The sequence below is a fragment of the Balearica regulorum genome, chromosome 5 (assembly GCF_011004875.1).
Source record: "Balearica regulorum gibbericeps isolate bBalReg1 chromosome 5, bBalReg1.pri, whole genome shotgun sequence".
Classification (NCBI taxonomy): Eukaryota; Metazoa; Chordata; class Aves; order Gruiformes; family Gruidae; genus Balearica; species Balearica regulorum.
Window position 1 is genome coordinate 40,573,080 of NC_046188.1, and position 14,656 is coordinate 40,587,735.

Here is a 14,656-nt window from a genome sequence, read left to right on the forward strand (position 1 = left end):
GTATTTTTTTTTAAAGTTAAAAGGTTATTTGATTTAGAGGACAAATTAAAAACATTCCATTGCAACCATTTAATATAAAATGTCTTTATCTCCCTTTAAAACTTTTTGCCTGTATATTTCATAACCACCCATCATTATTCCATTTCTTTAAATACTCTCTTGACTAAGTATGTGCATATTTGTACAATTTCCCATAGCAAGTTCATGACCTCACACGCTGTAGTAACCTTAAACTCTTCAGCCCACCTGTTGAGGGCTGTGCTGTTCTGTGCTTGCTTAGCTCATTTGCTACACCACCTATATTTGGCATGATAAGCAAGTATAAATTTTGCACATTCCTAATCTCCTTTGAGATCATTTGCACACAATTCTCTATGACAGAATGCTGCAGAAATGACTCAGGAAAGGCTCTGACTTCTCCTCAAACATTGGCAAAGTTAAGGATGCAGAAAATAATAACAAGTGGTTGCAGACCATCTCACCTTAATCTTAGCTTCTAAATACTTCTATTTTAGGGGTTTTTTTATGTGAAAAATAAAAAGTGTTGATGGGTTCTAGCTAATGTACATTCTCAGCCTTAACAGCAACAATGCTGTCACAGTTCCTTACAGGAAATCTGTCAAAACAGAGTTATGAGAATCATTTCTCACTAAATCCTCCTGCTGCCAGCAACTCATATTACTGATCTCCTCTGTAAGAAGCTCAATCACTTTTAATGATGATGAACAGATTCCAAGAACAATTTTTACATTTAAGTCAAACACAGCAAGCTACTCAGTGTCCTTCCAAGACGGAGCAATCGAGCCTTCCTTCTCTAATTTGCTCATTATTATGGTTCAATCCCACATTTATGAAACAGGTAAAGAATCATAACAGCCATTTTACTAATAAGGAACAAAACCAGAGGAACTAACTCACTTCTAAGATCACGCAACAAACCAGGTCAAAAATCAAGAACAGTGTATAGGATACTAGCTACCAGTTCCCCTCCAATCCTGCAAAGAAACATGGGTTTAAATCCACACGCAAAAGATAAAAATTGGGCATGCTATTTACACATGTGCAGAAAGGGCAAAGAAAATTTAATTTCTCCAGTGCAATAGCAGGACAGAGGTAGTTCAACAGGGCAGGTTTTGTTTCTGGTTTTGGTGGTTTGTCTTTTTAAAATGACTGGAGACTTACTTTGCAGGCATCACAAACAAGAAACTTATTCCAGCTAACAGAAATTTCCCCCCATGAAACCACCACGACCTATTGCAACAGTCTTGAGTAAGAACCAAGGAAGCGATGGAAACATGGGACACTTTTTCTGTTTGGTAGAAGATTTGCAAAGCTTATCACACAGTTTATCCACATCCTATGCTTATGCTGCTGTATATGAAAACAGCTTCAATCTCATCTTCAAAAGCCTCTCCTGCACACTCACTTTTTCACATTTTCTTCCAGACAGCTACACCAAAATTCTTGCAGATTGTTCGCAACCTCCCACTCACCACCTTCAGACACCTTGAACAGGAAGGATAACAGCACAGCTTTCCTACACATCGCACTGGGAAGGAACAAGAGAAAACAGAAAAATAGACCATATTTGTAAATTCTATACAGCAAAGCACAGCAATCTATCTTCTGAAGAAAGGCAGAGGAAAGCTCAAAGCCAACTGAGAAACACGACATTGTCCAAGAAAGCAAAAAATGTAAATGAAGGGTGCTGGCTTTATGTCCCTGTCACCTTATCCCAAATGGCAGGGCATTTTCCACAGATACCTACAAAGCCTGTCTCTACAGTAAACGGTTTATTTTCCAAGAGTCTAGCACCACAGAAGAGCAGCAACGGAAGCCCAAAGTGAACAACCAAACCCAACCAACTCAATAGTCTCCAGTTTAAAAGAAGTCTACTGCAAAAGAATATAAGTAGCTAACAATCATCCCCCCAACACCTCCAAGAAAGAAACTAGAGAACAACATCAGATGAAAGTCCTAGAATCAATAAAGCCTAAGAAATGGGGAAGGCTTACTTGTTTGCTAACATTGCATAGCAAAAAAGGAACTCTTTACAGTGCACCCACAATAGGGGCAAAGACATCAAAGGAAAGCTGCTTCAAAAGACAGACAGACAACAACAAAAGGGAAAACGCATCCAGGAAGCTTGACAACTTTCACTGTTGCCTGAAGGTGCCTGCCTGAGGCTAGCAAACACATACCTAAAAAAGTAGTACACATGGAAGGCTGTTAAGGCCTACCCAAATTTTCATGTGATTGGCCAAATGCAGAGAAAGACTGAAGCTATGACTGACTTCAAGTATGCCTCTGCCCTGAGGACAGCACGGGTAAAATTACTTTGCTACCACTTTCACTTTCCCATTTTCAGAGGCTGGGAATTGATAAAAGCTGTATTAAACCACAGTGCTAACCAGAGATTCAAAAGTGTAGTTAATTAGTCCTGCGACATGAAGCAGGGAATACAATGGTCATGCTGAAGGACTATGTGCCAGGAAAATCAGGTAGCTTGTATTGCACCAATCCAGACCATTCCTGACATTCAGCATCATAGGTTAATTACCTGCAGCAAGCAAAATAACACAAAATGTAGAATTACCGTATTGTTTGGGAGAAACATACATACCCAAGAAGAAAATACTAACTAAACCTCATGGACTAATCAAACCAAGGAGAAATACAAATCCCACTTTAGTAAAATATTTTGGTCTGCTACAGTAAAGGATGTAATAAAGGAGAGTCAGTGAAAATGTGTTCTCATAGATGTTATTTAATTAGGCAGCTTTCCTTGCTGTTTGAATGGTCTTAAAATTCACCTAAGCACACATTCTGATTATAATTTGACCTACTATTTACATCCATGGACATGGTTTTATTTATCCCCTATCACCACAATTTTCCACATTCCATCTAAACACACATATGCATTCTAGTATGCAGGACATTACAGAGAAGGATTTTTGTTTTTTGAATTATGAGGTCTGAAGCACCACAGATGCAGCTCAAAAGGAATTTTTCAGTTAACAGTCCTATGAGAGGGGAGTTATATACTTTCAAAGGAATACTCAAAAAATAACCTATATTTTGGGTTGTCCACCTCAATTCAAGCTGTAAACTTGGTACAAGTATTGGAGGTTCACTTTTCAAAAGGCACCTGGAATTTTCCACATATTTTTGTTTTAAAGGTATGAGAAAGACACAAAAATTTTTTAGAAAGAAAACGCCCATTAAGTGCTGATTAATCTCATCCTTAAAACAAACAAGCCCAGCAAAACCTGGCTTACATAAACAGCTCCACCAGAACAAAATCAGCATGGATGAGGAAGAAAAACTATTAAAAAGACAGACTGGAATTTGAAAACTAAGCAGATTATTAAACAAACAACAAAAGGAAAAAACCCTCCTGATTTATTTTAAAGGAACTGACAATGTTGTTTCTACCAGCTATTGAAAGGGTACAAGTTAGATCCCCAGTGTAATTTATCCTCAAACAAAACTGAGTGGTATTTCTGAAATAATTGAAATTTTGCGCAAACCTCATCTCACGAAAGCAAAAGTCATGATTTGCACCAGACTCATCTTTTGTCTTGCACAGCAACAACATGCAGTTCTTAAAGAAAACTATGAGAAAGAGACAGCTATGTCAACTGGACTTTTGCAAACAAACATGCAGGAAAGCCCATCTTTACAAATGGCTTTGCAACACAGTGCAGGCTTACCCTTTAACAAAATAGGTATATGGTACATTTCTTAAATTAGTTAATGTTTATAAACTGTACTGAAGTTAGGAGTATTAGTTGTTATAATCTGTCACCGTGATAAATTCCATGATCTGAAGAGGCTTGGGCAGCCTTAGAGAGCAGAAAGAGCACAGCAATTAAGGAGTATTGTAAAGTTACCCGAACATACTATTCTTTCCCACTGGAAATGGGTTAACAGTTCTTCTAATTGTAAGCACTTAGATAGCTATTTTAAGCTTTTTTGTTTGGAGCTGTCAGGGAAGGCAGTTGCTAGCAACAGAGACACCAATACTCCAACATGCAGGAATCGCAGCAGGCTCTAAAGTCAGAATGGCAAAGAGCAGGCCAAAAGTTTCTCCCTGCCCTTGCATTCACATAGCTGACATTACTACAACATGTCCTTCGCTCTGAATGCCTCTCCCGCCACAAACACACCAGCTGCAGAATTGCATGGATACACCCCAGAGACAGACCAAATCTCTCTTCACTTTAGCCCTGAGAAGAAAACACATCTGAATGCACTCGTCTGCAACAGAAAAATTGCTGCAGGCTCAGTTTGTTTCCGTCTTGACCTCTCCAGCACTCCATCACAAAACCAGACACACATAGGTGTCCACTGTATGGAATACCACAGTCTGAGCACTTCACAGATTGCTTCAAGGCTTTTCAAGAGGTAACAGCCTACAAATAAGGGAAAAGAAAGTGTAAAGTTCATAGAGGTGATGATACTTTCCATTCCCAGAGGTTTCTTCATGAGACACACAAATACACTCAATACCTAGACTGCAGCTGACAGGAGAGACACTCTTGACGCCATCAAGCAGACATCATCACTGGCCCAAGTCTGGCTGAATAGCTGGAACTAAAAGCACAGGCAGAACCTCAAAGAATCTGGGACCAATTTCCAGCTCTGCTACAGACATGCATCTAAGCAAGCCACTTCAGTTCATAAAATGAGAGTACCTGAAACCCAATACACCAATATTCATGAAGTATTTGGAGGTCATAAAAGCTGTATTATCTACACACTAGCAGGCTAGATGGGAATTCTTCCACAAAGACCTTAAAAGTCTAATTTGAGACATAATGCAACAAGGCAGCGATAACCAAAGAGGGAGGGGAGCAAAAAAAATGAAGGAAAAAGGTCACACAAATAATAACATAGTTGTTCTTTTGTCATATGCCCCTCTCTGCCTCACTCGACCCAGAAATATCTTTTTTGTTTTTCAGCAGTTATCTAAGCTGAAGCAATGCTGATGTTGGTTTGCCCACATCACCAGCCTTGCAGCCAGACAGATGCCAGTATTGACTGAGCTACTCTTATTATAAAACTACTCAAGTAGTCAGTCTTTAACAGCACTGACACAACTTTAGTTCATATTTCTAAAATGATGTCTTTTAAGAAGTCTTGTGGTCACTGCTGAATATTAAAAAGTCTTTTTATTGTTTCGGTCTGTTACAAGGTACAGTAAGCTCTCAGACATGACTGGGGCTGTCAGGCATTACAACAATGCAGCTAAGTAAATGCACACTAGTCAATATTGGGGGTAGGAACACTGAAAGACATGGGCAAGCATAATCATCACATGGTGGAAGCCAGCAAGGTTTAAAGAATCCAGGGGCCCAGAGAGAACTCTGATTTCTTAATCTTTAATTAAAGAATTATAGCACTCTCCAGGCCCCCGGATTCAGAGCTCCCTGCCGGTTACCTGCCAGACACCTATCCAATCTCCTTTTAGACAAAGGGATTTCAGTGAAGGAAAGAAAGAGCAGATGGTTGGCACCAATATTGGATCAAAGTGAGCCTCTTCCATTTCTGCAGTGGCTTATTTGTATCCTAACATTATAAAGCACTTCCACAATTGGGCCTAAGTGACACCAGCCTCATACTTAGTCAAACTCAGAAGCTTCTTAAAGATTCAGCTCAACAAGAACTTACCCAACCCACACCTTGTAACTAGAAAGGAAAAATGTCATTCAATAACAGCATGAGGAAAGGTGCCCCCTATCAAGAACCCTTACAAAGCTATTTTATGTTAGGCAAAGACTCAGTTCTTAGTAAAACCACAAAATTAAGGTTGTGATGATCGAGTTCAATATTACAGGAAAAGTTAAAGTTTACACATTAGTCCACCTGCACATGGAATTCTGTGAATGTTAAGCAGATCAGAAGTATAACATGCTTTTACATTTCCTCCTGCACTTACATAGTTCACTCCGCAAGTCCTGGAACAATATAAATACATTCTAATCAAAGTCATGACATTTTTGATCAATAATCCCACATTACACTTTGAATATCTGTATTTGCTATAGATACAAACTACGTAATTGCTATTAACAGTAAGTCCTTCCCAATTGTGGAAAAACCCCAGGCCATAAATAATTGGAAAGTCACACAGGAACTTTATTAGAAAAGCTGGTAAGAGGATCAGCGCTAAACATTTGACCATCTCCAAAAGAAATTGCTAGGCATTAAGAAAAATGAAAATCCCTTATATAATACAGTTTTCATTCTCAGAATGAAAGGCTAATGAACTAATCTTCCCTTCAGGTGTATGCATTCCATTAAGCAGATCCTCTCACACCAAAAAAAAAAAAAGAAATTTTGAGATTAATGCTCCTTTACAATCTATACTGCACCTAGTGGATTCTATAGGATTTTTCCACACCAGCTAGCTAGCACTCTCTTATTTCAAATGATTTACTAGTTCAACTTATGTCCCACAGCTTCTGATGACTTTAGTATTTTCAACAAATCTCCAAACAATAGGAACGAACATCCAGTCTCCCATCAGCAGGCTGACATTCATTACACAGTTCTCCCCCATTTGGAAGAGATCTACGGATCAACCAAGGCAGAAAAACATTCCTCTGGTTGCCACATTGAAGACAAATTTCGTTTGGGGAAAGTAGTTGAAGGAACTTTCCCACAAACAAATGTGATGTTACTGGAATACTTAATATTTACGTAACACTTTGTAACAGTTAAAGCAATACATTAACACCAACTTCACAACACGTGTCATGTGCAACATTCTGTATTTTAACAGGTAAACAAAGAGAGACAAAGCAGCTTGTTTGCACTAAAGAGCAAACAGGTAGCCAAGAAGAGATTATTCTTCTGGAATTCCTTGATCTCAGTTTTGTCCACTGTTCACTCCTTCATACTGTGCAGATACAGACTGCATTTGCAAGATGTCAGGTAAAGCATCCTCATTTTGAACAGATGCACCAAAACTCAGAAACTGGTATAGAACTTAAAATACCCTGTAGAACTCCCCCCACTCTGATGTAAATGTTAAGGGTATTTTGATATAAAAATCACAATGTTTTTTAAAGCACATAAAAGTTCACCCACCCATATCTGTAGAAGAACTCTAACATTAACATATATATATATGGGAGTATCATACTAGAGATCTCTAACCAACACTCCACAGATACAGTGTTCTACGATGCCTTTGTATGGGTCCACGAACTCTGCCTGGAACCACAGGCTAAGGCGAAGGGCTCTTTCACTTGCATGAACTGTACTGGTTGAGGGTTTCACATTGTTTTTTTTAAGAAAATAACAACATTAGCCAGGCGTACTCCTCTTACCATCCATGGTTTTGTTTCTTGCACTGTAGTACAGAAACTGAATTACGGCAATTTCTATTTTACAGTTGCACGGCCTCATAATCATAGTATAACAACACTATATACTCTTTAATGCACTTACTCTCGCAACGCCTCTTTAAGGGAGGGAACTACTATTATTCCCTTTTTATTGAAGAGGACTAAGTCTGAGAGAGAGACTATGAAGTGACTTGTCTAAGAGGTCCATGACAGAGCAGGGAACCCAACTCAGTGTCAAGCTAGTGCCCTACCCTTTCTATCACCTTTAGTGTCTCGCTCAGTTTGAAATCCCATCCTAAGGATGGCTAAAGTGCAAGTGAAACCTCCTTGAAACATTTCTTCCTATTTCAGCCTGCCCACAAGACTGTATGGCATGTATAATAATAAACCCAAGATAAGCATAGAGAAGTCAAAGTGGATCTAAAAATATTTTTCCAGCTTTTATTAGAGTTGTCACCTATAAGGCACAGATGCACAGTAGTGCCCACAGGGGAGACAGGGCAATTCAGGAATACTAGGCAGACCTATTCAGCTCCAAACATGACATTGTTATTAATGTTGTCTAGGGATTAGGTAACAATGCTGAATAACTTAATCAAATCGCTTCCCTGCAAGCAATTACAAATTCAAATGAAGAAAGAAGGGAAGGAATATACTAATTTATAGCTATAAGTAGATTAGCTTTGATACATATTTTCATCTGTTTACATCACTTATGATCACCATAAGCATAAAATCACATTTTGGAATTTGAGAATAAAAAAAAGGAAGAGGAGCTCTTAAATCCAGTAAGACAATGCTTTTAGCAATTACCGTGACATGTATGTTCCTCCCATCTTTACAACCTCCTTCCCGACAACCACTCCAAGGGAAAAGAATTTTTGTTCTTTTCCCACAACTGCAACATCTGAGGTGCCACAAATAAGAAACAGCTTTCAGGCCCACAAGAAACAGATGCATGCATTACACATGTTCAGAGCCCACCCGTGCAGGGACAAGTTTCCACCCCTTGAACCCTCTAACTGAATCTTCTGTTTAACTCCGTCTCCAGCCAAGTTAAGAGCAAAACTTGTACTGATTTTCAGCAGGAACATGGCAGACATCGCAGCAGTTGGTCTGCAGGAACAAGGACTCTTTCAGCAGACCACGGAAGCGGCTCTGCACTGGCCGTTCTGAGGCCGCGGAGGTGGGGGGGCATCATGGTCCTTGGTCCCAGTTTTGCTCTGCACCCGCGAACGTTCAATTTCTTTCATTTAAGGGGGGAGAGGGGGAAGGGAGGGGCAGAACCATCACACGTTTGGTTGTGAAATATAATGAAGTGTCATGGAAAAAATAAAATAGGGGCCAGGGTTTTTTAGATGCAAACACTAGAGATGCAATTGCAAGTCTTGTTTTCCCCCTTTCCATAAAAAGCTATGTATTTATAGCAGCTGTTTACAAAAAAAGCAAGCCTTGAGAGTTATGCACGAGGAATGCCAAGTCACAGTATTACTTAGAAAGAATGAACAAGTACCAATTTGCACATAACTGTGATGAAATTCACCTATTACAGTAGATTAAGACAATTCTGTTCCTAAATATCCCACCACTTATGTTTGTGACTTTGTTCTTCCTTATTAAAAATCTTGAACACTCGGCACAAAAGGTTCCCCTGCAGACAAAATATGCGAAATCAGAGTCACGAAAGTACTGTCAGAGCAACAAAACTGAACAAAAAAGCAGAAGAAAGTTCACACTCATCACTACCTGCACATAACACCATCAGGGAAAAAAGTTCAGATAAAAGAACCGCTTCTACACGTATATGGTTCTTACATGTAGCTGGTTACGTTTGTATCATTGTAGCCACTTGTATATTTACAGCTTTGCTTCATCAAGGTTACCACATTCTTCACATATCTTCAGCCCACCTTCTGCAAGATGTGTGACCCTGGTATTGGCATAAAGCTTCACAGTAGCATCTGCACAGAGACAGGGATTCCCCCCAGCAACAGCTTCAGAGGCCCAGGGCTGAAGAATTTATCACTTTCGATTTTAGATTGAGGTCAAGTACAATGGTTGGTTTTCATTCATTTTGCAACATGTAGGAAGCTAACACTTCAGAAAAAGGTGATACAACAAAAAAACTAGCAGGAAGAAGAAAATATCTCCCTTCTGAAACTAGTTTATCGGTCCCTGCAGATGCTCTCCCCGTGCATTTTGTCCATTTGCTAGAACACGATGCCTTCCAGTTAAATATACTTAGTTCCACAAAGATATCATGGCAGGACAAACTGTTTCAAAAGACATGAACCACTCATCCAATTAAGCAACTGTAGTAACTTCTTAGTGTGCCTTTTTTTTCCAAGTATCTTCTCACAATTGGTTATTTCTTTAATGTAATTTTTTGACTTCTACCTTACCTGAAAGTAATAGAACAAATTTGGACACAAAAAAGCTGTGACTCAGCTCCCTTCAAGAAATAAAAGGTTTTCTCAATCATGTCACTTGACAATATGTATCTTCTTATTTTATGCACAGATATTTACATAGTGAAGAGGAATTAACACTTTGGTTTTTTGATATGGAAAGAATATTGTGTGCCAAATTTCTCAGTATCATTAGAGGAACTGCTTACAGTTTGAAGGATTGTGAATTCTCAAAAATCAGCTGAAAAATGTCATACGCTTACCTTCCCCTAACATTTAGTAGACACTGGATTCAAAGGTTTAGGCTTTTAACGGCAGCAGTTGGAAAAAACCCCACCTGTCGGTTGCTCAACTCCCAGTATCACTTCACTAGCTCTCTAGTCAAATTCTAAAATAAGCAGATCTGCAACTCTAATGTTAAAAAAAGGAAATTGCTTACCACGCTCCAACTTTTCAAGCTTTTTATACCTTAAGCAAGTAAAATGATACTTCTGGTGGGTTTTGAATAAACAGTTTCAGATAAAGGCTGTAGCAATAAAGATACTTTGCTTGCCTAGCTGCAATAGTAAAAATTTCCTCAGCCGAATATGGATGCGTTCTTTTCCTGTTCCTTCTGAAGAGCTAACTCTTCAGTAACAATATCTACTCACTGTGTGTTTCTTGCTAATCTGTGTACTTAGAACAGTCTCCACCATTGAAAGCGACTTAGCTGTTTCACTAAACCAGCCTAGGACTAATTTCCACAATCATTCTGGGGAGGAATGGGGGAAGATGTATACTTGTAAATGGTTAACACTTCCTCCCTCTCCCTCCAAGCAAATTGCACACATAAGCAAAAAGGCAAGGGAAATAATTAACCTTCCAACTCCTGAATTTTGGCTTCAATTCCCTAAAGTAGCTTCATGCACAAAATCGACATGTGGAAAGAATAATCAGTGGTGACCAATTTGCTGAGAGTTGTGGAAAACTGGCCTGTGGAGCACAGCAAGCTCTCGCCAGAGATCTGCTGCAGTCTCTTCTGCTGCACAGACCTTAGTGAACGTGCACCGCAAAAGCAGCACTGTGTCCTTCCCAGGCATTCTGGAAAACCTCAGTGGTTAAAAGCAATCACTGACCACCTCTTCCTTCCCATGCTGAAGCTTAACAACTTTTTTTTTTTAAAGAAATAAAAGGACAGACATAAAATTACAAACACATGGACTAACTTAAAGTTACTTTTTAGTCTTTAAAGCATGCAACTCCATCACAAAGCCCTAAAGCCTCCTCTGGATACTGGCACCATTTCTGTCAGGAGATACAATCCATTTATTTTAAGACACAGAAGGGGGGTGTTGTTTTAATCCACAAGTTTGCTTTCAGTTCGAAGCTGCCTTTTCAAAGCAAAATCCCTCATCATTAAAGTATCTTAGTATTTGAAGATGAAGTGATGAACAATATTTCATTAGAGTATTCATTAAAGAACTTCCTCATTCAAAGAAAAAAAAAAACCCAAAATCTGGAATGCTCTTATACCAGATCCACTATTTTAACATCATAATTCCTTTCTTAAGAAGCAACAGCTCTCATAAGCGCTGTCTGCATATAATTTTAGCTCTGTATTTTGCACTACTCATTACCAATTTTTTAGAAAGCGAATCTGTAATTACTAAATATCTTCCAAATTTGCCCCTTTTTTTAAAAAAAAAAAAGTTTTATTTTTCTATCCAAAATGAAATCAGTATTTTGGAGGTGGCAAGACAGTGCGTTTCCCCCTGGCAGGGAAAGGCTATCCTCCCCTGATCTCTTTGAGCATACCGACACCCAGTATGTTACTACCTCTGGCACCTACATCTCTACTATCCAGGTCCACTCACACTGCTGCAAAAGAACTGCTCCCAGACACTTTTTAGGCATCTAGGGACCAATAAATTTTAATTTACATTGTTGTTGTAGCTCATGGCCTGTATCTCCCTAGCTCCTTTAGTTTTTCAAACTCCCTAAGATCCCTATCTCATTCCTACTATGCCGGAGTAGTGCTCTCAAATCGCTGCTGCAAGAAGCGAGTGTAAGCACAAATTTCCATTTATAGCTCTCTACTAAAGTTTTTTCTCTTGTTGAGGGAAACACTGGCATCGGTATGATTACAATCCATCTGTGCATATATCTGGTAGAAAAGTTATTTCCTCTTAGAGGGCTATATTTATTTAGCCCTAGTACAGCTGCTCCAAAGCCACTTGGAGTCTAAGAGCATGCTTTTCTGATGCTGCATTTTCCAATGAAATGCATCAGCTGCTGAGCAAGAACCCAAGTGACAGCCTGAAGAAACAGTATCTCTCAAAAGGTTTGTGTCCACCCTGCAGCTGAGCCCACCGGTCTCAAGAGTCATGAAGCACAGGCTGCCCTCAGAACCAGGCACCTGGCAGCTCCCCCTGCCCTTGCAGGCAGCCTGGCATGCCATGACCTGTGGCTGCAGCTGCTGTGACATCCAGGCCCACTCCATTAATTTAGGCCCCCCCCAGGCCCAGCCAGGCACAAAAAAACCCTGCAAAGACACGTGAGGCGACAGACGGTTGCAGCACAAGCATGGAGTCCTGCACCCTGTCCAGCAGTGCACATAAAGGCATCCTGGAATACATTCATTTCATTTAGGTCTTGGATAAGGATTTTTAATTTTTTTTTTTAATATACAGCCCCTTCTGTTGTTTATGGTACTTGGTCTGCATTTCCATGAGCAAAGAATATACACAGCTTCTTTTTCAATTTCTGCGTTAGAAGGAAAGCAAGCTCCCTAAAATGATAAATTAGATTAAAAAGAGCCTAGCTACATCACAGTGTTCAGACTTTGCTAAAAGGGAAGGTTTTTTTTTTATTTTGAATATTTAAAAAACCATACACTGCTACCCACAACCCTCAAGAAAAACCCTAAAACAAAGTGTATCTCAACTGCTTTAATACTCAACTTCCAAGAGATGCAATGCTTTCAATGAAATTAAGGCCATAACGTATTTGCAGCCTGGTCAAAGGTGGTGTTCTCCATCACACTAGCATCCAGTTTATACATTGGATATTTTGTTTGACAAGAAAAGGAGATGAATGCTATTTGCAAAGCACATTTTCTTTGAAGTCACAACTATGAGGAACACCTGTGATTAATAATCAGCTGTATTCTATCTTGGCTATACATTATACCTATACTGTACATATATATGCATACATTTACATGACTAGATTCACTGCAGGTAAGAACCAATTTAAATGGAAAAAGTTTTGCATAAGTAGTTTTCTCGAATATTTTTTTCTTAAAATGATGCTTTATCCCGACAAACAAACATGCGCAACAAAAGATCAGATTAAATTATGAAGCATATTAATGTCTTTGCAGTTATCAAGGAATTGTAAAAACACTCCTTTGTTTAAATTTTGAAATAAAACCAGTTATTTTGCTCTCAAGAAGTTATTGTAAGAGATGCATCAAGAACTTCAGAGGTTTTTCACCTCCAAGAATTCAATTGGAGAAACTTCTTAGTTACCAAAAAACTACTAAGCAACATGAAAGTACAGCTATATATTTTTTCATGTTTAACCAACAAGATTTTTGTAATTGTTAAACGTGTATTTAACGTGATCTACAAAGGGGAGGGGAATAAAAAGAATTTTCAGCTGGAAATATTTTAATTTTTAAGTTACTGTGATGGAGGAAGCTTTTGTTCTTAAAACTAGGAACAGCTAATCTAAAATACTAGACAAATAAATTAGATTTATTAAAATGAATTTGAAAATTAGCACTGAGGTTACTGAAAAAAGAACTCATACTGTTTGAAACTAACACCTAATATACACTTCATGGGGAAAAAAAAAAATCTTCAAAAATGAATTAACATCCCTACCTTCAATTAAGATGTGAGACCCAAGACAATTTTTCCAGCAATTGTATTTAATAATAGTAAGGGACTGTTGCTGAATAGATAAGCTGACAGTTGACATTGTTCCAGGCACATGAGTTTTCCAGATCTTCCTTAAAAAAAAAAATATTTAAAAAATTACTTGTATAATAAAAGGGGATGTCACCTTGCTCTCCATGGTCCATCCAACATGCCAAGTATTAACCTTTGCTTTATTTCTTCATCTGTTGGCATTTTTTAAATTGTTTGTAGAACACACAAAAATCAAATCAGTGGTTCTCTCCCTTCAAAGTGATTGGTAAGTCATCTGTTCTCAAAATTCAGCATTTTTAAGAAATCCCGCCACGCTGGTGTGAGACCACAAATGAATTGTGTGAATGAATAAAGGGATATGGAACAATTAAGAATAACGGACACAGCTTTAACTTTTCATTAAGACAACTGCAAGTAACACTAAGTAAAATGCTTCAAAGTAACTTATTCCCAGCAATGAAGTAGTTTTCAACTAAAATGACAAGATAGTTGAGAATTTCTGATGGTGTAAGAGTACAGAATATTGAAAACCAACTTTCTTCCAGAATAAGCTCCCAAGTTACTCCATGCAACCTTGTATAAGCTCTCCGAACCAGGACTATAGTAGTAGTTACAAGGAACGCACTACAAGAAAGCTTTCTTGTTCTTACTTTGTTATGCACTATGCTAAGCGGTAATAGTTTTGTGCAAAGCAGTCACATGCAGAAAATTTATAATAGGAAGAGCAAAGCTTCCACAAGACTTTGCAGTTGTTACTGGCAGGTTTTGATCCTGTTTGCTGGGTCTGTCTAGCCACATAGTGCAAAAGCAGTATCGGTGTCATGCAATATACAGCTGTGCTTCTGTACATAAAAACAACTTCTCTCAGCTCCTTACTTGTTCACCATCTAATATTACCTGTGTGCAAGACAGCTGTGTCTTTTCTATGTTGTAGCATTTTGTGCCCAACAGCAGTTATGAATCCAAGCTATACCTA

The 14,656-nt window shown here is 38.7% G+C and overlaps 1 protein-coding gene across 6 annotated transcripts in view; it reads right to left on the reverse strand.

Moving 5' to 3' along the window:
* Positions 1-14,656, reverse strand: part of MIDEAS (mitotic deacetylase associated SANT domain protein) — a 186,019-nt gene that overhangs the window by 159,113 nt on the left and 12,250 nt on the right. The gene's annotated exons all lie outside the window — the stretch shown is intronic.